This window comes from Lithobates pipiens, unplaced genomic scaffold, assembly GCF_037356315.1.
Source record: "Lithobates pipiens isolate NorthernLeopardFrog02 unplaced genomic scaffold, aLitPip1_a1.2 Scaffold_1, whole genome shotgun sequence".
Taxonomy (NCBI): Eukaryota; Metazoa; Chordata; class Amphibia; order Anura; family Ranidae; genus Lithobates; species Lithobates pipiens.
Genome location: NW_027507685.1, coordinates 71,060,256 through 71,085,394, shown reverse-complemented (window position 1 = coordinate 71,085,394; position 25,139 = coordinate 71,060,256). Strand labels below are relative to the sequence as shown.

Below are 25,139 nucleotides of genomic sequence, written 5' to 3'. Positions count from 1 at the left end.
ATATATGTGTGTGTGTGTGTATATATATATATATATATATATATATATATATATATATATATATATATATATATATATATATATATATATATATATATATATATATATATATATATATATAAAAATATATATATATATTTTTTTTAAGCAGAGACCCTAGGAAATAAAATGGCGACCGTTGCAGTTTTTTATGTCACAGGGTATTTGCGCAGCAGTTTTTCAAACACAATTTTTTTGTATAAAATACATTTTAATGAATTCAAAAAAATACAAAACACCATATATACTAAATTTTTTGGAAAATATGAAAGACGATGTCATGCCGAGTAAATAGATATCTAACTATGTCTTGCTTAAAAATTGTGTAGGCTCGTGCAGTGACAACAAACTACAATACTTTAAAAATCTCCATAGGCAATGCTCTAAAAAAAATTTACAGGCTACCAGATGATAGTTACAGAGGAGGTCTAGCACCAGAATTCTTGCTCTCACTTTAACATTTGCAGTGATACCTTACATGTGTGCTGCGAACACCGTTTACATATGCGTTTGCTTCTGTAAACGAGCACAGCGGGATGGGGAATGCTTTAATTATTATTTATTTATTTTACACTCTCCCTTTTTTTTAATTAAATTTTTTTGTTGGCAACTTCTATTCCTATTACAAGGAATGTAAACCTCCCCTGAAATAGAAATGAGGAGGACTTTTCTGCTTTATGGAGAGATCGGGGATCAAAAAGACCCCAAATCCCTCCTTTACCTTTTTAAAAGCAAAAGACCAAAAAAAAAAATTAGTATACTCCCGCCATAAACCGTAAGTGACTTCATCATGTCACTCTGGTCCTCCAAGGCCATAGAGCCGACCAGAGATGATCTGGTCTCTGTTGTTCTCTGTGACCAGCTGGCCACACTGTCAGACTGTTTCTTGCATGCGCCGGTAAAAAATGGTAAGCCTGTGAAACACAGTTTTGGGGGGCAGGGCCCGCTGCTTCTAAAATGTAATGTGTGTATGATTGAGATACATACATACATACATACATACATACATACATACATACATACATACATACACATATATATGTGTTTAATATATATAAAATAGTGTGTGTGTGTGTGTGTATATATATATATATATATATATATATATATATATATATATATATATATATATATATATAATATTGTGTATATATGTGCGTGTGTCTATATATATATATATATATATATATATATATATATATATATTGCGGTCGGCAAGGGGTTAAACTGAATGGGTTGTTATACAAGGTGGCCATTTACAATCACTTTAAAGGCTCATTATACTAAAAAAAACAGCATGGGGACAGGAAACCAGCAATAAGGTGTGTTGACTTGGTTTATTTTTCTCACAAAGAACTTGCTAACATTTTATCGTTACCTTTCCACTGCAGTCTGTAGCAGTCCTTGATTTTCTATAACTAAAAATCCTACTCTTGTATGAAAATAGTGACAACAGAATTTCGTTTGTGGATTAAAAAAAATGCGTGTACAAAAAAATCAATTTACTGTCCACCTATTATCTGGAAAATGGCATTCACATTAATATCATTAAACGTATCAATGGGCAACGGCGTTTAAAGAAACACACACTTTCATGGATATGGCGTGTTGGTTTTAAAAGATTTCAGCGCTAGACCTAATATGTACAGAAGTAAAGCAAGTAAAAATCTGAATTAAGGTGTAATATATAATATGTATGTGTGTGTGTGTGTATGTATGTATGTATGTATGAATGTATGTATGTATGTATATATATATATATATATATATATATATATAATATAATTTATTTATTTTCATAAAATGTATAAAGCTAACTTGGGTGAGATTTCTTCCTTAAAAAAAAAAAAAAAAGTAGGGTTTAATTTAAGGAAAAATAAAATATATTTGTCACTTGGACTCTTAACACTGACAGCAACACAGTCCTCAAGCAGTCCTGAATAATTCAGTTGAGGAGCATTATCCCATAGTAAGTCAGTCATGTTGCTCTTGATTGACAGTTGTGCATTGCACACACATCTCATAAACAGGCGGCTACAGAAACGCATTCCCTGCCTCCAGATTCTGTGGATTACTTGTGTGTTTAATATTAGGACAGTTCAGGATTTCATTTTAGACCACGCAGCTCTCAGTGCTACTTATGGCCTGAGGCAAAGTTAATATGGGGCAAGATTGCACTTTAAAATTGCATGAGCTGCTGACATCACAGAGAGCATGCTGGGAAGATGGAGTATATAATCTATCATCTCTGCCCATTACAGCCCGTATCGATATCCTATAACATCATGTTCTCCAGCGGATCGCGTTAGCTGGATTTCACTCTCAGATGATTTGATGGGAAGTGGAGTTATGTTAGCAATTCATCATCATGCCATCCACACGCATCGCCATGAGAGAAGCTTGGATGAGCTTTATATAAGATATATATGTATGTTGAAGTGCTTTGTCCATGGTACTCACAGGTTTTAACCATGGTTGTGGTTAGAGATTTCTAGTGGAAGGTAGGAGGTGAAACCACACAAACCAGAATACAGTATATTGACCCTTGTGTTAAGTGTTGTTCGAAGCTCAGATTGATGCCCATGTTTTAACTGTAAAGTGGAGCATTCTGAAGGAGATGGTATGAGTCTAAGAAGGAATTATATGGGGAAATACAATACTGGGTAATTACACAAAGGGCTCTGGCTTACAGAGCCCTTCATTACCCCATTACAGCTTGGTTCTCCTCACAATGGCCCACCCCAACAGCACATGACAGACCGTCTCCTCGTATCTCACAGTATGATAAGAAAGGGCTTCGGATTCCATGAGTTGGCCAGTTTCAAATAAGCTTGCAACTCATATATTGCTCTATTTTTTTTATTTATTTTTTTCTTTAAAAACCTGCAAGGCAAAGTTATAATGTGCTAGTATGCAACAGCTTGCTCCATCCATGCTACACAGATGGAGGAATCTCCTCTGCCAACTATTGTATTGTGACAGCCAACACGCACAGTTGTCAGAAAACCCAAACAGTGGCTGCAGCCACTCTTTGGCTGAGAATTTTCCACCTGGCTCATTTGACAAGTCAATGGAACAATTTACTTTTTTCAAACCGGTTGTGCCAGTAGTGCCCTGTCTGGTTGTTTTTAACTAGGTTTAAAGGAGAAGTCCAGCCTGAGTTCATTTGACTGGACTTCTCCTGTGGGTAACAGGAGTGCCCATTCGTTTTGCACTCTTGTGAACTGTTTTCAGCAGAGAGCATTCTAAAGTCCGCTCTCTGCTGATGTCACCAGGCAGTACGTCATCCCGACTTTGAAAGTCTGGATTCGAAAGGTGCCTGCACTGATGGGCATCCCAGCCTCTTTTTTTTATAAATTCTTTATTTTTTCATCTTTTCTTTCCATAGATTTCACATTACATTTTGTTTTACATCTACAACTTCTTTAACAGCTATAACAGTCTTATAATATTTCAATCCATACCTCAATTCCATGTCATCCTCCCCCCTCCCTCACCCTTCCCTCCCAGAAAAATAAATAAATATACAAACAAGAAAAAAAAAAAAAAGTTTGAATTTTCACTATAATCCCCCCCCTCACTCCCCCCCCCCCCACCACCACCCGCCTGCTCTATCATATTTCGAAATGTTTCACATCATACTTTCTCTATAATTTAGATATGGAGCCCAGATCTTCTGATATTTCTCGTCTTGATCTCTCATTGTCATTGTTAAATTTTCCATTTGTTGGATTTCTGCAATTCTCTGAAACCACTGTGCTCTAGCTGGGGGGTTGCTTTTTTTCCACAGAACCGGGATACATGCCCTTGCTGCTATCAATAAATGTCTCAGCAAAGAATTTTTGCATCCCAGCCTCTTAGTGAACCACTGAGATGGGCGCTACCCACCCCTCCACAGCTCAGTGCTCCAATGAGCTTTGAGGAGCAGGGCAGGAGAGATGCTGACTGACAGGCAGCAGCTCTCCACTCTGGGAGGTGAGAGAACCGAGCCAGTGGCGGTGTTCAGTGGCTCGGTTCTTAGTGAAGAGGCAGACACATCCATCTAGGTGAGTATGAATATGGGTTCAAAAAATCCCATACTTCTCTTTTAATCCCAGTGGCCTACATGGAGTAAAAAAAACGATCAATATGTGCAGATTATGGGACTGCTCTGTTATTGACTATTTCTGTATAGGTTTACTTTTAACCTTTTGCTTTAGTTAGTCTGCCTGCTCTTTTACAAGAAAATAAGTTAAAGCGGAACTTCAGCCTTCCTGGCAAGTTTCCTCCTCTCCATCCCACTTCTCTCAACTGCACAGTTATTGATTTTTTTTTTTTCTGTTTAAGTACCTTTTTGTCAGCATCCATTTCTTCCCGACCCCTCTACTGTCATTCGCCTATGTCAGTCAATCTTTTTGGGCCCGCGTGCCCAAACTGAAACATAAAACCAACTTATTTTTTTCAAAAGTGCCGAGTGGCGCTATGAAAAATGTATACAGCAGTTAGTGCAGGGATAGGCACGGACCAAGGCTGTGGTGGACATTTTCCAAAGTACAGACCTTCATGAAGGACACCAAGGTACATTACATTTCAAATTAAAAACATCAAAAAACATGGTCCACTCTCTGGCCTAGTTCTACAAGTACAAATACGTTTAAATTAACATTATATAAAAACTGCTTGTGGGTATACAGTTATATGCGGAGTATATAGCACAGTGTAGGGTGGAGTATAAGGAAACACCAACTTATTTTGCTGAGCCTCAATCCAATGAATTAAATTGGCAGGCCAGAGAAAGTAAAACTGGGAAGGAAAGGACTCCACACTGCATGCGCATAACTTTCTCTGCTCCACTGCCACTCGGAATCAGTCTCAGGCTCAGACAGTCAGCTCCTTGGGCTTGGCTTGCTGCCTTCCAGTCCAGCCCCCCCCCCCACAGCTGGATGGATCTACAGACGGCCTTTAGGAGAGAGAGACGCAGAGCAGTAACCAGTGGAGTCCTCATCAGATACATAAAAAAAAAGGTCAGCGGTGGCCATGGAGGACACTCTTGACGTTACCACAGAGAGGGCTCTGCGTGCTAGCTGTGTCACCTTTGCCATAGGTTCGCCATCACTGGCCTAGGCAAATGACATCAGTGCCCCCTGATGCCTCTCGGAATATATGACATGGAAATCCCAGGAGGTGTTAGGAGCATCCATTCAACAAAATAGGAGGGGCAAGCTTAGCGGCACGTCATCGGGAGGTGTGCCTGTGCCTTCCGATGACATCCCAGAAGAATAGGGCGGCTCTGTGTCCGAAGGACACAACGATCACAGAGCATGCCGCCCACATGACGCAGGGGGCACACGGGCAGCGCAATCACGGGAGGACATCCACGGACACCCTCCTGGCAAAGTAAGCCCATGCTGTGGCCTTCTTTTGGCTATAGCAAGGGCGGGAAGTGGTTAAACTGTGACAAGGTATTATAACCACAACCTCTGTCGACTTTTTATTGCCTGAGTCCCCATTTGGGAGACTTCTCTTTATCACTCTTATAATTCCTTTGTCACAGACAACGCACAAACATGTCACTTCACTACCACTATATGAGATCTTTACCTTAAAGAGTAAAAAAGCTCGGTAAATATCTCATACAATGGTGTTCAAGTCAGTTCACAATTTGGAGTAGTCTTTACCTTTTTGGATCAGTTCTCTAAACCTAAATATGGAAAAACACAGAATAATTGAAGTTGATTTACTTTAAGTCTAACTAAAGTCAGACATTTTTTTATTTTTTAGCTTTGGATAGCATGGTCAGAGATTAGAATCCCTGTCAGTTTTCATTGTCTGTGCCCCCATTAGCGTGATTCACCCTCCCTATTTGTCCTGTTTCATGTCATCATTAAAACTGAAAATAAATGCAAATCTCAAATTTTGGGTTGCTTCAGAAAAGTAATAGAGGGGAAATCTTCTGAAGGGGACACCTTCTGGTGACCTAATTTGTAGGGATTTCTTCTCACTTCCTGTTTTGTGACAGGAAGTAAAGGGAAATCTGCACAGTCCCCAATGACAACGTTGATTTTGCGCTCAATAGTTTACATCTTAAAGATATTTTTTATTTACTTAATTTCACTTGGTTGTTTTTGATATGTCACTTATGTCCTGGGAAAGCAGCTTCCCTTTGGCTGGTATTCCAGTCACCTTTTTTTTCTTTTGTGTTAATACATTTTCTGCAGGGACCGCATTGACTTAGTGAATTGGCTTATTTCTACAGTTTAATCCATTTTACCTCTTACCATTGTATCCATCCATCCAACTGAATATCACAGCATGAGCTAAAATACTGAATGGTTTCATGAGATAAATACCTCACATTTTGAAGAAATAACGCATTTTTTATTTTAGTAGCGTTTTTTTGTGAATTGCAAAAATATTTAGAAAAACGCTATGAGCTTATCTCAGATTTTATAGAGTAAAATAACTCTGTGAACTGAGCCCAGTGTGTCTGTTCCAGACTTTCCCCCAGTTCTTGTCATGGTGAAAGGTGTTGGAAAGAACAGGGAAAGAAGGCACATCCTATATGGAGACAGAAAATTATAACTATAGTGCTAAAAATCTGGCCGACAATATAACTATTCCCAGATCAATCCACGACTAATAAAAAAAAAATGAAAAATAAAAGTTTTGGCTGTAGCGCACCTTTTTTATTAAAGAGTCTATAGCAGCCAATGTCTGAACATGGGAAGGCAAGGTTACAAGTTTACAGTCACTCTTGCAATTGAGTAAATTACATTAAACCTGCATATTGGAATAGGCTGCTTCAGTTTCTCAGTTTTATAATATGCTATTGACAAACAGATTATATTACTTTCTTGCTTGAATAAAACAATATTGAGAAGGAAAAAACACATTACCTATCACAGGGTGGATCAATACTGACAATGTGGTTGTGTTTAACCCATTCTGTTTTGGCTGACAGATTAACTAGTTCAGCAACCAACTTGAAATTTTCCAGTGGCTGTGCAATTATAACAAGGGGCACAGAGTGAGTCCTTAAAGGTATAAACATTGACCAAAGCATAAATGTACCTAAAAATGCCAAAATTTGTATTGCAGTTGGTCATAAAACCATGAATAAATCACTTTTCTTGGTTGATTTAATACAGGATCTCACTTAAGACTTATTACCATATCTATCTTGGTATGCGGCACCTAGTAATATAAGGGCGTTAACCATTTGCCGATCGCAATATGTATATATATATACACGTTGCAGTTTGCAAGTGGTTTACCCGAATTATGGATATCAGCCATAACTCCAGTACCGTTATTTGCAGCTAGCTTTCTCATGAAAGTATTCTAAGGGGCTCCTGAGCTACTGGAATACTTTCTGAAGCATTTTTGGTCTTTATGGATCTTGCTTTGTGCACTGGTCTAAATCATTTAGTGGAGGGGGGATTATGGTGTGGGGTTGTTTTTCAGGGGTTGGGCTTGGCTCCTTAGTTCCAGTGAAGGGAACTCATAAGGCATCTGCATACCAAGACATTTTGGACAATTTCATGCTACCAACTTTGTGGGAACAGTTTGGGGGATGGCCCCTTACTGTTCCAACATGACTGCACACCAGTGCACAAAGCAAGGTCCATACAGACATGGATGATCAAGTTTGGGGTGGAGGAACTTGACTGGCCTGCACAGAGTCCTGACCTCAACCTGATAGAACACCTTTGGAATGAGTTAGAGCGGAGGCTGTGAGCCAGGCCTTCTTGTCCACATCAGTGCCCGACCTCCAGATGCGTTTCTGGAAGAATGGTCAAACATGCCCATTTACACATTTCTAAATCTTGTGGACAACTTTCCCAGAAGAGTTGAAGCGGTTATTAACTAGCTGCAAAGGGTGGGCCAATTGAATATTGAACCTTACGAACTAAGGCTGGGATGTCATTAAAGCGGTGTTATAGCAGCAGAATTATTATTATTTTTATTTTTTTTAAAGTCAGCAGCTACAAACACTGTAGATGCTGACTTTTAATAGGACACTTACCTGTCCAGGGAGCCTGCAAAGTCGCTGATCTGTCAATCGGATGGGGTGCAGGCGCCGCCACTATAACTAAGGGAAACCGGCAGTGGAGCCTGCAGGTTTCACCACCGGTTTTCTATTGTGCATGTGCAAGTGGTGCAGCGCTTTCTGAATGGCCTGCCATCTTCTGGATCACGCACAGGTCCCAAAAGGCAAAACCGCAGAGGCGATCAAATACCACCAAACAAAAGCTCTATTTGTGGGGGAAAAGGACACAAATTTTGTTTGGGTACAGCGTTGCATGACCGTGCAATTGTCAGTTAAAACGACGCAGTGCCGAATCGCAGAAAATGGCCCAGTCATTCAGCAGCCAAATCTTTCGGGGCTGAAGTGGTTAAATAAATTTTAGTTTGCATGTTCAATACTTTTTCCCTGTGTCATTCCATTTTATAACACATAACTTCATTTATGGACTTATTTGTTTTGGTTTCTTTGTATGTACAGTATGGGTTGTTGCTGACGTGGTGAAAATGTCATTGGCACCTTTTGAAATAGATTTACCTAGAAAAATGGTGACGCGTTCAATTTACCCGCTGTGTGTGTGTGTGTGTGTATGTGTATTTATAAATTTGTAGAGATAGATATAGATCTATATCTATTAGGACAAGCGGCAGGATGGTCTTTGGGAATATGCTTCTAATATACAGATATTATTATTGGCAACAGTATATCAAGCTCAGGATTATGACCCATTCTGCGCTCTGATGATGAGGGCACGCATCTTGAAACACGTCAGCAGGTCACCTGGAACATTAAAGCGTTATGTCAGTGCACTCTGCTTTTTTCTTTTTTTCCTCATCTTCCAGCTTTGATCACTCCATCAGCTGTAAGCAAAACATTGTTTTGAGGATATGAAGGCTATTCTTTCTTTTTTACTTGGGTGCTAAAGCATATAGAGTTATTGCTTATTTTTGTATCCTACTGATTTCAAAAGCACCTTTTTAGATTAATATTGACATAGGCCCCTGTTATCCAGAGATCTGATTTGAAATACCATAAGGTAGGTTATCCACCCAAAAGGGGAAGGAGATAACCGTAAAATGATGGTATGGCCAGTGTTGCCAATAATTTAAATAATAATTTACAAAGCCTTTTAGTCAGTTACTTCTAATGTAACAAAGCCCAGCCTGAGGACCCTTCTCTCTGAATGTGTATTTTCAGAAATGTAAAGAATTACTACATTGGACATAAACACCATTGTCGTGTATTTTAAAAGTTGTCTGCTAATATGTAAAGGCTATGTAGACTTAGGCCTCATCCAAAACGATATATAAATAGGTTTAGGAGATTGCTGTGGTGTATACCCAAAAAACCCTCTAATGATTGACTATAACGGTCACAGAGAGGAGACATACCGGTAACTGATAAAATAATTCACATTTTTATTATCAAATTGGTTAAAAATGTTGCAAAAAAAGTTAAAGCACTCCAATAGGGTTGGACAGATCACATATAAAGTGTAAACAATAAAATCAGTACAAACAAATTAAAACAATACAATACATACAATGGTATCAGTTGGTGCAGTCTGCTCGACCGTACAGACAGACTGCACCAATTGATACCACTGTATGGATTGTATTGACTCTGTGGCCATTATAGTTCATTATAGGGTTCTGGGGCATACCCTGGCAATCTCCTAAACCTATGTATGTTGTTTGTGTAAAAAAAAAAAAAAATAAATAAATGTAGCGCTGGCTCCTGAAGAGCAAGCGCTATGTTTTTTTTTTTTTCTAAAATTAATTTGCCTGAAACCACAGTTGGGTTTCAGGACTATTCTCTAAATTTCTGGTTTCAGTACCAGTCCAGCTGGGTTGCACTGGGTTCTCCTTGGCCGCAGGTGTCGCTGTCACCGCCGGCAAGAGTAGTAACACAGTTTAACTGGGTGTGTTGAATGCCACTGTTCTCTCGGAACCAGCCCAGTGGGAGTGTTCTCCTGCTGTGCGTTCTGGAGAGTGGTATTTAAGGTACCGACACCACGTGGTTCGGGGTTCCATCTTTGATTTTCTGTCTGTTCGGTTCAGGTGGTCCTCCTGACCCAGCCCATGGCCCTCCTGGCCTGGGACATGGAACCATTCATTGGCTGGCCCAAGGCAACGCAACTACAGGGACAAGCCCGAGTGGATTTCCAGGCCTATTGATCCAAGGGTGGTCCGGTGCCGTCTCATCTGAAGGGAGAGGCCCAGCAACTGAAGAACTCCCCAGGAGAGGACTCTTCAGGAGAAGGTTGTGTGCAAGGCAGGCTTCTCTGAAGGAGCCTGGAGGCTTAGTTGAAGGACACAACCTGGATCTACACTCATACGGTATCGCCGGATTGGCAGAGAGAACCTGGTACCATATGATAGCTCTTTAAATTAATCTACGTCCCTCAGTAACGCGCAAGTGTACATCACAAGTCTGTGGCAGAGACTTTGTCCGGCTGCTAGGCCTAGTGAGAGGAGGTCTATCGGGGGGGTTGTAAAATCCAGCTGTGAAACTGTCTTTTTATTCTCTGGATTTACTATAAGGACTTCCTTTAATTTTTGAAGTCTAAAGTACCTGAACTTACTCCTAATCCTCTCCCCTATATTTCAAAGACTCTGTTTCTGTTACAAATAAATAACCCAAAAGAAGATTCAGTGTCAGTTTCCACATTCTTTGTGCCATCTACCATGGGAATCCCTAGACGGAGAAGCAAACAAGGAGGTAACGGTAAGCCCAATAAAACCACCAGCTCCTTCGGGGGTCGTGCTACATAAACGTTCACCTGTAATGCCTGGGTACAATAATGTAGAAAACTAGAGACGTTGAAGCAAATAATGGATAATTTTAATGTGCCGCTTTCTTTTGGCCTTAGTGTGCAGAAGCCCTAACCTGGATAATAACATGAAATGATATGTCAAGGAACTGGCTGTGTATGTATATTATGAAGGTGGTGAAGCGTGATGCAGCAATTAGAAATACGTAGTAGATGATCTTGATAGACAGCTGAGCATTGTGCGTCTTGCCTCTTCAAGAACCCTAAAGCAAAATACACTGTTCAGATGATTATGTTGGAATTCAAGTGTCAGTTTTAAACTAGAGGGGCAGGAAAAGTGCTGCGAGTGCCTTAGTGATGTCATTTGAAGATTGCGTGCTCACTCCCATAGAAGGGACTATTTTTGTATATGCATAGTGGACAGCATGCACCTCGATGCACTGCTAAAGTAGGGTTCTGGGTTTAAGAAGGTATGCAAAAGTGTTCTGAAATGGTATGTCTGTTTTAAGCTGTATATATCTCAATAACAGTAATGTGCTACCTGCACACTATCCTTATTACATTCATAGATGTTCTAAAGGTTTATACCAATGTAAGTCGGCAGTCATGGGACTTCAAATAAGAAAAGCAGCAAAGTGGCTAATTTAACGGTGGTCTGATGTTTATAAAATGTTGGACTACCAAGAATTTAAAAAACAAAATACATTAAAATTTAGAAAAAAATCAGAAAAAAAAAAGGAAAAAAATATATTTTTTTAACTTACCAGAAATGCCTGTTGCTAGGCACATCGTCCTAATCTGCCTCTTCCTCCTCCACGGTGATGTTCGGTCTTCTCTCCTCCGTGCGGCGTCTTCTGGGTAATGGAGCGCTGTGTGTTCTGGGAACTGTGTGTCCCAGAACACGGCGCGCCGCATTCACAGAGCACTGCGCGACATGCGCAGTAGGAAACGGGCAGTGAAGCCGCAAGGCTCCACTGCCTGTTTCCCTTAGTTAAAATGGCGTCGCCGGGACCCGAGAGCTGAGGGACGGGTCAGCCTCGGGTGGCCGACATCGCGGGCACCCTGGACAGGTAAGTCTGCTTATTAAAAGTCAGCAGCTACAGTGCAGCTGCTGACTTTTAAAACATTTTTTTTTTAAAACTGGCTCTCCTCTTTAACCACTTCCCACCCGGCCAATGCACATATACGGCCAGGTGGGAGCCGTCTACTTCTGATAGGATGTTCAGGAACGTCCTTCAGAAGGAGCGGGATCGCGCGCGCATGCCCGCGCAGCGGCGCGATCCCGATGTGCTCGTGTCACCCGGACACGGCGCATCTCAGATCGGCAGGAGGGCTCTGTGATTGGCCCTCCTGATCACGACGGCCGTGTCCAATCACGGCCGTCATGTGATGTAAACAAACAGCTGGTTGCTAGGCAATCGGCTCCTCCTCTCCTCACACAGAAGTCATCGCTGAGGAGAGGAGAGCAGATCGCTGCAGCCGGCTGATGATCAGTGAGTATGAGCTGTTTTTTACAGCTTTTTACTCACTGATCACCAGTCTAGTGTAAACACACAACACACCACACAGTACAAACACAGTCCCCACATATGTCCCCAAAACATACATGTCCCCAAATAATAAAAACACATGTCCCTAATAATAAAAACATGTCCCACTAAAATCACATGTTCCAATGATCACCTGCACACATATGTACATGATCATTTGCGTACATACGTCCGTGATCACACAAACCAATTATTATACACGTAACGGATTTTTTTTTACCAAAAACATGTAGCAGAATACATTTTGGCTTAAATTTATGACAAAATTTGATTTTATTGGATTTCTTTTAAAATAGAAAAAAGAAAATATTGTTTTTTTTCCAAATTTCCGCTTTTTTTGCGCTTATATCGCAAAAAATAAAAAACTGAGTCGTGAATAAATACCACCAAAAAAAACTCTATTTGTGCGAACAAAATGATAAAAATTTCATTTGGGTACAGTGTAGCATGACCGCGCAATTGTCACTGAAAGCGCTAGAGCGATGAAAGCTTAAAATTGAGCTGGGAAGGAAGGGGGCGAAAGTGCCCTGTATTGAAGTGGTTAAGCATGTACCCAGATCATTTTTCAAAGAATTCTCTCTGCTCTTCTGAAGCCACGCCCCTCAAAAGAAAGAAAGTGAAAAAACTGGGCAGTCTGCCAAGAATTAAACATTCTTTATCAGTTGAACTTAAGTATAAACATTGTAATAATTTGTCAATTATTCAATGGAATAGATTGTGTGTAAAAAGTTTAACCACTTAAACACCAAATCTTTTTCTGACATTTGTTGGTTTCAAGTTAAAATAATTTATTTTTTTTGCTAGATAATTACTTAAAACATTATATATATTTTTTTAGTAGACACCCTAGAGAATAAAATGGTTGTTGTAATATTTTATGTCACACTGTATTTGCGCAGTGGTCTTTCAAATGCAAAAAATGATTTTCATGAATAATAAAAAAAAAAAAAGAGAAAAGTTAGCCCATTTTTTTTGTATAATGTGAAAGATTTTGCATCACGAGAATCGTGATCACATATATATGCCCTGTTTCCCCAAAAATAAGACCTAGCGTGATTGTCGGTGATGGCTGCAATATAAGCCCTACCCCCCCAAATAAGCCCTAGTTAAAGTCCTTGTGGGTCTTATTTTCAGGTTAGGGCTTATATTGCAGCCAACACGACAATCACGCTAGGTCTTATTTTCGGGGAAACGGTGTGTGTGTATACATATATATATGGGTGTGTGTGTGTGTGTGTATATATATAAAAAGTGGTGATCAAATACCACCAAAAGAAAGCTCTGTTTATGTGATAAAAATGGAAATATATACATTTTAATTTCAATTTGGGTACAGCATTGCATGACCGCGCAATTACCAGTTAATATAGTGCAGTGCTAAATAGCAAAAAATGACCTGGTCATGGAGGGAATAAAACCTTCTGGAGCTGAAGTGGTTAAACCTGTCAGCTGCACTTTACTATCATGTAGGGGGCTTATAAGCCTCCTAGTGATATCAATAGCGTTAAGTTGAAACAAGAAAAAAAATAGTAATGTAAATGCATATACAAGCAGAAAATCATGCATCGGGTACCTACACATAACAAAAACACGGAATTTCCACACATTTAAAATCGCTATGAACGCTGGCGTGAAAGCAATCATTTTAAAGCCAACATTTACTGTTAAAGTGATACTAAAGTCTATTTTATTTTATTTTTTTTTATTTAAAAATAACAAAGATGTTATACTTGCCTGCTCTGTGCAGTGGTTTTGCACAGAGCAGCCCAGATCCTCCTCTTGGGTCCCTCGCTGGTGCTCCTTGCTCCTGTCGAGTGCCCCCACAGCAAAGAGCTTGATTCCTGGCCCCTCTCTCTCCTCATTGGCTCAACGACTTTGACAGCAGCAGGAGCCAATGGCAGCCCGTTGCTGTCTCAGCCAATGAGGAGGGAGAGTTCCGGGTTCCGGACAGCCGAGTCTCTTGTGCAATATCGCTGGATCGAGATGGGTGTCAGGTAAGTATTAGGAGCCTGAGGGGAGCTGCTATACACAGGTTTTTTTATTTGAATGCATTAAGAAAAAAAAAAATACTTCTGACTTTAGAACCCTTTTAATTTCCTAATTGGTGACGCTTATGAGAATATAATAACCTATAATAATAAACTCTGACTGTTTTTCCGACTGAGTTCCACTAAAACGGACTTGCCTACACACGATCACACCAAAGTCCGTTTGTTTAGAATGCGGTGACGGACAACACATACGACAGGACTAGAAAAAGGACATTCAATAGCCAGTAGCCAATAGCTGCCCTTGCCTCGTTTTTGGTCCATCGGAACAGCATACAGACGAATGGTTTTCCCAATAGAAATTGATTCCGTTGGAAAGATTTAAAACATGTTCTATTTCTAGGTCAGTTCGAATTTAAAAAAAATAAAAAATAAATAGCCACTGAAGCCCACACATGACCGGAATATCTGATGAAATGATTCCGTCTGACTTTTTTCTGACAGAAAGTCCAACTGTGTGTCCACAGCATCAAGACAGTTTTGGATACTGACATTTTTACTATTTCTTGGGCATGCACAATTTTGAGGCATAATACTTGGTATCTATTTACTTAACTCTTCCTTATCCTATATTAAAAAAAAATGCTATTCTATTGTGCTTGTATACACTATATATACAAAATGAATGCTACAGTGTCTTTCAGAAAATATATAATGCTCTGGGAGTTTTAGGTTATTTTCAGGCCAAACATATGCATTTTAACGTGTTAAAAAAATGAAAAAAGAAGGCTCGGACAGCAAAAGCGTGAAAAAGGGTAAAATTAGTATATTTATTTAAAGTTATTTATGGCACATGGAGCTTTAACAAACAATTTCCTTTAGTTAAGTTTTACATTTACTTTAAAGTTAATGACTGCAAGCAATTACAACAAAACTGTAATACATGCGGGGGCCAAAACCATTTTCAATGAGTCAAGGCTTTTTAAAACACATAGGCTTATTTAGGGGCTGTGCTAAGTAAAGATTACTAACCTACAGTAACCTGGCAGCACTCTTCTCTCACTGATCTTAATTTCATGAACGTAATGTCTACAATTAATTACTTTACATTACAGTACTTTGCATTTCTGCATTGCTCCACATGCTAGCCTCCTAAAGCGTATCTAACCCCAAGAACGAAAAGCTAATCAGTCCTTAAAGAAGACAAGCCTTAAAAAAATAAAGATAAGGCAGCCACTACATTTTTCTTTCCACCTGGCGATCCTCCACACGGATCTGCCTTTCGGCCCTCACCCCCTCTCTCTTCTGATTCTAACTGACTTTGACAGCTGTGGGAGCCAATGATGCCGTTGCTGTGCCTCAGCCAATCAGGAAGGAGAGTCCAAGATAGCCGAGGGGCTCGTGGACATCGCTGGACAGAGATGGGCTCAAGTAAGTATTAGGGGGTGCTGGGTGCTACACACATAAGGCATTTTTACCTTAATGCATAGTATGTATTAAGATAAAAAAAAATTCTGCCTTTACAACTCTTTTAAGCAAGAGCAAAAAGTAGTGTAATTGTGTCACATTGCTATCAAATTCTTGGTAGCAGAGCCTGATATGAGGAGGAAGGCCTCTCTTACACCTCTGACTCAGAGAGGTGCAGAAGTACAGAGTGGCACTGATACAGTGCCTCTAAGTCTTGCTAGCAGTAGGGCAAGTGTCCACGCTGGGCAGCTGAAGTAGTCAGAAGGTTCCAGTAAGCAAGTGAGCTGGTAGGCAGCAGACTGAGGGCAGACTGGCACAGTGTGACAGCAGGCAGCTGAGATGGTTGTTGGTAGCAGGTCAGCTGGAACAGCAGGGTGGTAGGGGAGTACAGTAGGCAGAGTAGCAGGGTCAGGCAGGCTGAGTCATACACAGGCAGGATTGATTGCATACAAGGCACAGGCAGGAGTATGGTCAGGAAATAAGCCGGGCTGGAACCGATCAGAGAAGCAGGAGCCAATGAAGCTGACAAAAGGAGGTCAGGGGACAAGCCAAAGTCAGTGCAGGCAGATTTCAGAGAGTGGTCAAGACAAGCCATGTCAACAACTGGAATCAGGATATAGAATCACAGGAATACAGGATACACAGGAGACTAAAGACAAAGCAGCACTGATCCTGAGGACTGGCCCATATTAAATGGCCCATTTTGTGCTAACATCTGGCACAAGTGCACTTGAGTGCCAATGCTCATGGGTATGCACGCTCACACAAGTGCACTCACAGGTATGTGCATTTGTATTAGCAACTGCCCAATTTCTGCAAGCACAAATGGGAACATATATTGGCCTGTGCACAGGCGTTCTTCCAGAAAAGCCATTTTGTCTATTGGCATGCCCTTTCTTACAATTCCGGAAGTCTGACGGAAAGTATGGAAATTGCACCAACTCTTTGGAGGTGGGTAACCTGCCTCGGAATAAGAAGTCTATCAAATCTACCATTGCCACATAAGGGCAGCCAGCGGAGATGTTTATCTAGTTTACAGGGGATAAACGCCAGGTTACCAATTACTGGGCTAAAAGGAGAGCTGGATGGATATGTACTGAAAGAGCTGAAGGCCTTCCAGTCAGGGAAAATGATGCTACATTAAGTGGAAGTAAACCCATTGATTTAAACAGTTAAAAAAAAAAAAGGCATGCCGGGAATGCTAACTGCACATTGGCTGTGCTCTCAGCCAAACTATTAAACCATCCAATGGCTGGTGTCATAACGAATCACATGTGCAGCACCATAGCAGTTGAAGATTAAACAGAGGCAAAGATGGCAGCTTCCTTGGCTGAAAACGATAGGGGAGTTTACTTCCACTTTAAGGCAGGATGTTTACTTAACTCGGGGGTAAGGAAGATAAGAGACAGATTATGGGAGTCTTACATTTCTATAGATACCCAGCGTTTGGTTGCTTCAATACGACTCCAGTTTACTATCCTGGTTAAATGGGCTGCCGCATAATATGTGAGACTGTCAAGGAAGCCTTATGCATCCCCTTAACTTCGAGAGGGACAGCAATTGCATCTTGATCCTGGACATCTTATGGGACCATACGAATTCTCAGAAGATGTATTAAATGTGGTTAAAAAAGTTTGACGGTATCTTGATTGGCAGGGTTTAGAATAGAAATAATATGCAGGAAAAAATTGTCATTTTCACTAAATTATTCCTCCCAAACCAAGTCAAGGAAAAGCTCTATTCTAAAAGAACACACATCTAGTTTCAGCACCTGGTTGATTTGTTACTGCAATGCTTCAGTATTGAGTTAGACATTATATTGACGGCTTCGCTGTGACGATGAAGCTTAGCAGAGTAGCTGCCAAGTGACCTCATTCTTTCCTAGAGCTGTAATTTATTACTGAGAGAAAACAAGTAAGGAGAAGTGACAGGTGCTTGTTACTGTTTACAGGGCATAGTATCAGATCTCCCATGCCCCAATTTTCCTTGGATAGGCACCACTTTTGCAACCGGAAGATCTTAATTTGGAAGGTTGGATCTCCTCAACTGTGACTTCTAGGGAAAGACAAACCTTTATTTCTCTATTTTTCTTTCACTTTACGTTTAAGGTTAGAAGAAGTAACAGCGCCATCAGCTAGTCCCTTTCAAGTGACTTTTATGCTGGCTGGTGCAGCTTGTACCAAGGGGAAGAAAGTCACTTGAAAAGGGCTCGCTGGTCATGCGGTTCCTTCTGTGCTTCTAGCTCAAGCTGCTTGAGGCTGAGGTTTTTCCCTTATCAGGCGTACGCACCTTTTTGTAGAAAACCACTTTGGTTTGCAGTGACTTTTTTTGGTATAAATAATACAGATTGATTCTGTATTATTTATTTATTTTTCTTGTTAAATATGTTAGTGCTTTTCTTGGCTTACTATTGCATGCAAGGTAGCTGTACTGTATGTATGTCTTCTGCATATATTAATGTTGTCACATTCCGGAGGTTTTGTCAGTGTTTGAGGTATATCTTGCATTGCTCCACAGCCATCTGTGCCTTTAGTGTACCCCAGTGTTGGGGACAAATACTTCCTTCTAAGATTAAGCTTAGTCACATTTTATTCCCTTTTAGTCAGCACACAGAACAGTACCCACATTCAATGAAAAGTGTCCCTTGTGCTGCTGTGTTCTCTCTTAGATGAAATCTATAGTCCTCTTCTTCCCCCATACCCCACAGCGGTGGTTATTTTGGTGCTACAAGAACTGGACCCGTTGACACTCGTCAAGCATGCCAACTATACTTACACTTTCCACCCCTTACCTTTTTTAATAGAAGCTGTACTGCCATCAATTAATAGCAATCTCTGAATGAAGGAGGTGAAACTTATAATTCATTGGCTTGTCTGCCATTCATAGACCTATAATATATGCTCTATTAATGTAGGCTGGAGTGGACAAAGCGGGCATAGACTGCACTCTTGATGAGTTTCTGAGATAGGCTGAGCCAATTGTAAAAAGCCTGCAGAACCAGATTACAGTTATGGTGCTGAGAGGGCATGGGTTGGAGTTAGGACTTTGGATTTAAATGTGGGAGTTTTTTTTTCTTATCTGTAATTTTTTTGATGTATGATACAAATGCTTGGCCAGCCAAAGACCATGTACAATTGCAGCCAGTAGATTTTACTGCTTGAATTTTTCACCCAGCATACTTTCTGCCCCTCATCTTCCATGGTCATGATGGCTAAATATGATTGGTGAGGAAAGAAGGGGAAGCTGAGAGAGAGGCAGTTACATAACATAGACTCCAGAATGTATATTTCCACTGACCCTATTAGATGGTGTATGAAAAATGTGTGTGTAGTGCATTATACAGAACTCCTAATAAAGTATCCAAAGTAGACTTTCTTATTTTAGCACATTTGTAGTGTTTATTAGTATTATCATCCAGTAATTACACTACCTGTAGCCTTTTAATGCCTATTATAACCAAACTCAGTTGGCTCTCAGTCCATAAAATGCTAGAAATACCTTATAAGTGTCAAATCCTCAGGAGTCGGAAACCAGTGATTGATTGTTCTTTGCACTTTACAATAGATAGGTCATCTCAAAATGCTGATGCTGATCCACTGGCTTTAAAACTGATTGAAGTCCAAACCTGGTGTACATATCAGTGAATCCATAGGATTAGCATGATTAACAAAAAGCAAGCACTCTCAACATGTTTCCGATGTCATTTTTTAGTGGGTATTGCCTTCAGGAAGCATAGAGACAAAGGAAGATGTTTTAGTCTCCATTAAAAGACTGTATCATTGCAGGAGAACAATTAGGATAATGAAGATAACTTTCACTCTATAACAGAAAACACCTGAACAATGACCTTTATGGCAGGATCACCAAGTATTATAATAAAAAATAAACACGTTAACTCTGATATCAGATTCTAGGGATTGGATTTACTTATATGTCAAGGTATGTGCCAAGCACCTGTTTTTTAGCCTCGGGTAAAGATAACATGTTTGACAAGTCTGAAAAGTATAGTTTATGTATAACTATCTTGCATTTTAATTTAATTGTATTACTTTATTTTTATAGCAACAACATGTGCTGCAACCTTTTACACTCCAAGGAGATGGCAAAACAAAAATATGTGGAATAACATAGTCTGCACAGTAAAGAATATAAAGGTAAGAAGAAGCTGCCTGTAAAAGCATGGAAATGTCATGGAATGCACCCTTGAAGCATTTGGTTTTACAAGAGCTAACCTGATTGGCTGATATGCCATATTTTCATCACATAGAAAATGTATGTTCAAATAATCTAGTTATCCAGTTTCTAAAGTTTTTTTTATATTATTTAAATATTTTAGATAACCCTGTGTTAAGATTAAGGTACAACGGATAAAATACTACCTCCTTTCTTTGTCGACTGTTACCAATTTAATATGATGCAGTAAAACCGTTAGGAAAAAAATTAAAATTAATAGCATCCCAGTTCCACATATATACTCTGAAGCCATCTAATGAGGTGGAACACTTTTTTTATTACTGGTCACATGGACGCTCCCTTGGATTGGGGAGTGGGGTTGAGGGGGTGTAATCTGGCCCAATATAAAGCCCTATTGACTGCTTAGTTTGGGGTATCCAAAGCAGCATATATGAAGTTCACGTTTTGTTCTAATATGCAAGTTCTAATTTGGACATGAGTCTTTATCTGTTCGGGTCCACCACTTCCTGCCTTATGTGTCCCATCCTTTGGTCCTAGGGCATTTCTAGAAGTGTGCAGGTATAAGGGTACTATCCGAGTATTCTGGGTACTTGTCTAGAATCTTTGAGTATGCTTCAAATTGGACCAATAAGTAAGTTTGGATATTGCAATGTAAATCAAGGTCTGCATTTACAGTCTGGGCACCCGCTCCTTTAAAAATCACCTGGTGTTTCTAGGTTCAAAATGTACCTGTAAAGAAAAGGTTAGATTTATACTTGCACCCTTTTCTTGTAGTAAAATGTATTATATTTAGTCAATGTAAATTGATTTGGCAATACTGAATTGTATGTTGGCTCATTTGAAATGTGTATTGTACTGATGATTCAGTTTTAGAATGACAGAACACTCGAATCTAGGCATTTTTTAATGTCCCCCAGGGCAAAAAGCTACACATACCTTCAATCTGAGGCTGTCCCCCACAGTACCACTTCTTTGCCACAAGACGGTCATCAGTCTTCTGGACTAAATGGGTCTAGCATAATTCAACACACAGGACTCTTTGTATCAATGGGTTGTAAGTGTAGGGTACCAAGGGCCCATCCCCTGAGCATGGTGTCTTGGTGAAGATGTTATCACATCATCCAGGATGGCCCACTGCCAGGAAAAAACAATATCAAGGGGATGAAGCGGTGACTGGTGGGAGATGGTCAGAGTCTCATAGTTTGGAAGTTAAGCAACATCCAGCTAAAAAAAATTGAAATGCAACATTTTTTTTATATATATATATATATATATATATATGCCTCTTATATCACAGTTCAAGTTTCGTAGACGGAGCCTACTCCTTTGAATTTTTTTTTTTTTTTTTTTTTACATGTAATACTCACAGTACTCCTGGTAGTCAGGAGTACTTTTTTTTTATTTCTTTGCTCATGCCAAAGGAGAGGTGTGAATTTTATTCAAAACAGTTGTATTATGTTTTGCTGAAATCTGTCCTAGTGATTTTTGAGAAATGTGAATTTTAATAATAGATCAACTTAATAATAATAACAGGCCAGGGTTCTTGTTTCAGGCAACTCACAGCCAAACTAATTAACTGACCGTCAATTCAAATATTGACATACAAGGCATTTAAACACCTTTATGTGATTTCCTACACTGCCTCTAGTATCTTTACCCGCAAATGCAAGTAAAACAGACTGTGATATTTCCTTTTCCTCTGTGTAATTTGTGTTTATTCTCACCTGCCAATCACAGCATTTCTAGTCTAGGACACGCATATGCACCATCTGTTTCTGCAGCATGAACCCAGGGTAGAATGTACACAAGTAGAGCTGGTAATCATACATACTTCTTTGCCGCCATATCACATGGTGTACACAGCTTATTCTGCCATCCGGATTTCCTATTTACTCTTCAATACCCTTCTTTGTCTAGATGTCTTATGTGCCATATGGAATTATAAAGCAGCTTCCCTTGTAACAGGCCAATTTCTGCCATTTTTCATTGGAAAGTCAAGATTACTATTACAGAAACAAGAAGAGTATAAAAAGACTGTTGGTTAAAGAAATATAAATAGGTAGGTAGGAACTGCAAAAGAAGAGGCTTTATATTCTCCAGTCTTGATGCCCCTTTCTTTGATCTTCACTCTGTTTTTAGAACTACGGCCACCTGAACAACTGTCACATTCAGTATTTCTTGTAGTGTTCAATGTCCTCCACCATGTCTTGTGATTCATTCCTCTGACCCCTACGTCAGTGTTGTGTCCTGCATTGACGTAGTGGTTGGCGGACGTTACTACAGCAAGCAATGGGTACCAGGCATCTCAAAGACCCAGATGCGTGTGGTTGGTTATGAAGAGGCCATAGTTCTGCAAGATTGGAGGGGCAGTTGAGTATTTGCAGGTTGCTTTTAAGTGCAGGTTGCTATTATATGTGTGAAGTCGGGAGGGGGGGGGGGGGGGATGAGGGTGGTTTGATGATGTGGCCAAGGTAACAGAATTGATATCCCTGTCCTTCATGTTTCCCTACTCATTGTGTGCAAGCAAGGGTCACTTGAGAGGCGCACCTCCAGAGTGGGTTCTTCTGACTATGCTTGGCACCTTGTATGGGGTCACTTTTACTACACATTCTTTGTGCTGTTTTCATTAATGCTGTAGAACATGACTGTGACTGCCACGGGTGGAATGTTCGACCCTAAGGCGGGCCTCTACTCTAAGATGAATGTACACTGTGTACACTTGCACTGTAACTATTCTCCAGTTTAATTCTTAGGTCCCTGTGTCAACGTACACCTTCCCAGTAGTTTTAATTTAGAATGGTCATGCTGAGCCCTGTCCACAGGGCCGATGATAGGGCAGTACAATCAGCCCTGATGTACTGGGCCCGCCCAGATCAGCTACACAGTGGGGCCCGGGCATCATAAACAATTTGTTACTGCATTTAAAAAAAAAACATTTTCTAAACTCTTCCCTGCTTCCACTTGCTTACAGAGTGGGTAAATTGTTTTCGAGGGCCTCATCTGGTCAATGCAGGGGCTCAGGAGGGGAGCACAACAGAGGGACTATTTCTTTATTTTCGGGGTGCATATACATCATACCGCCCCACTATTTTTTTAGTCCCGGCTGGCGGAGTGATATTGTGATTCTCCGTTCGGCTCCCGGCTAAATTCTTCCCCAGATGTGAAGAAGCTGAATGGCTGACAGGGAAGAGCAGGAGGAGATCGTGGCTGCACTGGACACAGTGAGTGGGAAATAGAGGAAAGAATACTCACTGTGTCCTATTATATATCTCACAGCACAGCAGGGTACAATCATCACACAGGCAGCACAGCAGGGTCTCTGTCATGGCTCTGTGTTACATTGCTTTTGGGTGCTGACTTTGTTATGGTTGTACTGTTACAGTCTGTTATATGCAACACAGCCATAAGTTAACTAAGCCAGCACTCAACAGCCATGTGACATAAAGTCATGATACATTCATGTCATGATAGAGCCCCTGTTTACTGTGATGCCTGTGTGATAATTGTAACCTGATGATGATAATAAGAAACATGCTACTTAAAAACTAATTTGGAGGAGCAGTAAACGTGCAGCGGAGCTGCATTTTTACTGCCCCCCAAACCAATCCCCTTTAATTGCTTCCCATCGTTGCTGGACTGGAAGGTTGATGATATCTTGATATCATCAATGATATGCTCAATCATCACGATATGCTCTTGAACAAGCATATGATCAAACTGATCTTAGCTTGAGCAGATGCTTTGGAGGCCAGAGGACAGATATGGGGTCTAAAAGACCTCATATCTCCCTATAAAGAGGACCTGTTATGGCCCTTGCTATCACAAGGAATGTTGTCCATCCCCTGTGAAAGCAAAAATGACAATAAAAAATGTAAAGACACAATGTAAGATTTTTTTTTTATTTGTAATTAATAAAATACAATTGAAAAGAAATGTAAACTGCCCCCTGCTCCTTCATGCTTACTAATTGCAAACATGTTTTGGCTTCACACGCATATGTAAATGGCAACAAACCTGCATTTCACTTCAAGTCGGGGTCAGGGGTGGGGGCAAGGGTGTGGTTGAAGGGGGCCCTGTCAGGTAGGTTGTACGAGACCCCATGATTTCTAACAGCGGCCCTGCCTGTCCACATCTACCTGTCCAGTGTTTTCCTATACTATCCCCAGTAGTGGAGTGGGCCCGCCATGCACCTTGCGTGGGCTCCACAGGTACACTTAACTTAACCCTTGAACTTCTGTACAGGATGGGAACCTCTAACACTTGAATCCGCTCTTGTTGCCCTGAGAGACAGACCGCTGGTGGAAGGAGTGCCAACAACTTTCCCTCACTGCTAAGTCATTCCACCTATAACAGGTACACTCTACCGACAGGCTGCTTTAAATAAACTTCAGTTACCTCAGGTAAAGACTTGTGTTTTTACACTGCTTCACTCCACACCAATGCCTTCATACCCCAATGTGTTTAAGATCCACTCGGTAGACTGTGTGCTGGTTACACGCATTACACCCCTTATAGTAGCTTCAATGACAATGTTTCAAACACTTTACTAAGAGAAATGCAAAAGGTAATTGGAGTCCATCATTCAGACAAAATTCTTCCCTAATTCCCTACTCTATCTACTGGCCGAAACAGGTGTCTTTGGGGCAAACCCCAGTTTCTAATGACTTTACATCCAGATAGTAATGAGCAACATCCTTCTGCTCCTTGTAGGTGTCATTTACTGTCTCACTCCCTTACGGGCCTCAGTCTTAGTTCTTCACTAGGCCTTTGTCAGGAACATGTTATTGGAGTTAACTCAAACCTGAACCATTCCTAGTCGGCCCTCTAAGGAGGCTCTCTCTTGTACAGGACCACATGTCCCATATTTATGTCACAGGATTAATGGGCTGGACCCAGAGAAGAACTCACCAAAAGGATCAAACAACCAGGAAAGGCATTAACGCCTATCCTCCCATCCAAGACAGCACCTAACTGGCTATTTTGACCTGCTTATAAGTGCATCTGAAGTTTGTCAGATTTCAGTATGTGGTATTAGGAGGATGGTATTGAACAAACCGTTAATCAATTGCTATTATACATGTAGCTGCTCTCAGGAGTTAAGATTGTGAAAGGACTTGACATGT

At 40.5% G+C, this 25,139-nt stretch overlaps 1 protein-coding gene across 2 annotated transcripts in view; it reads left to right on the top strand.

Annotated features, from left to right (window-relative positions):
* The window catches only part of LOC143932790 (leucine-rich repeat and fibronectin type III domain-containing protein 1-like protein), an 897,047-nt gene that overhangs the window by 128,533 nt on the left and 743,375 nt on the right, over positions 1 to 25,139 (top strand). For both annotated transcript variants that reach the window (XM_077455856.1, XM_077455875.1), the window contains exon 2: positions 19,885 to 19,976. The gene's annotated coding sequence lies outside the window, so the exon portion shown is untranslated. The remainder of the gene's footprint in view (positions 1 to 19,884; positions 19,977 to 25,139) is intronic.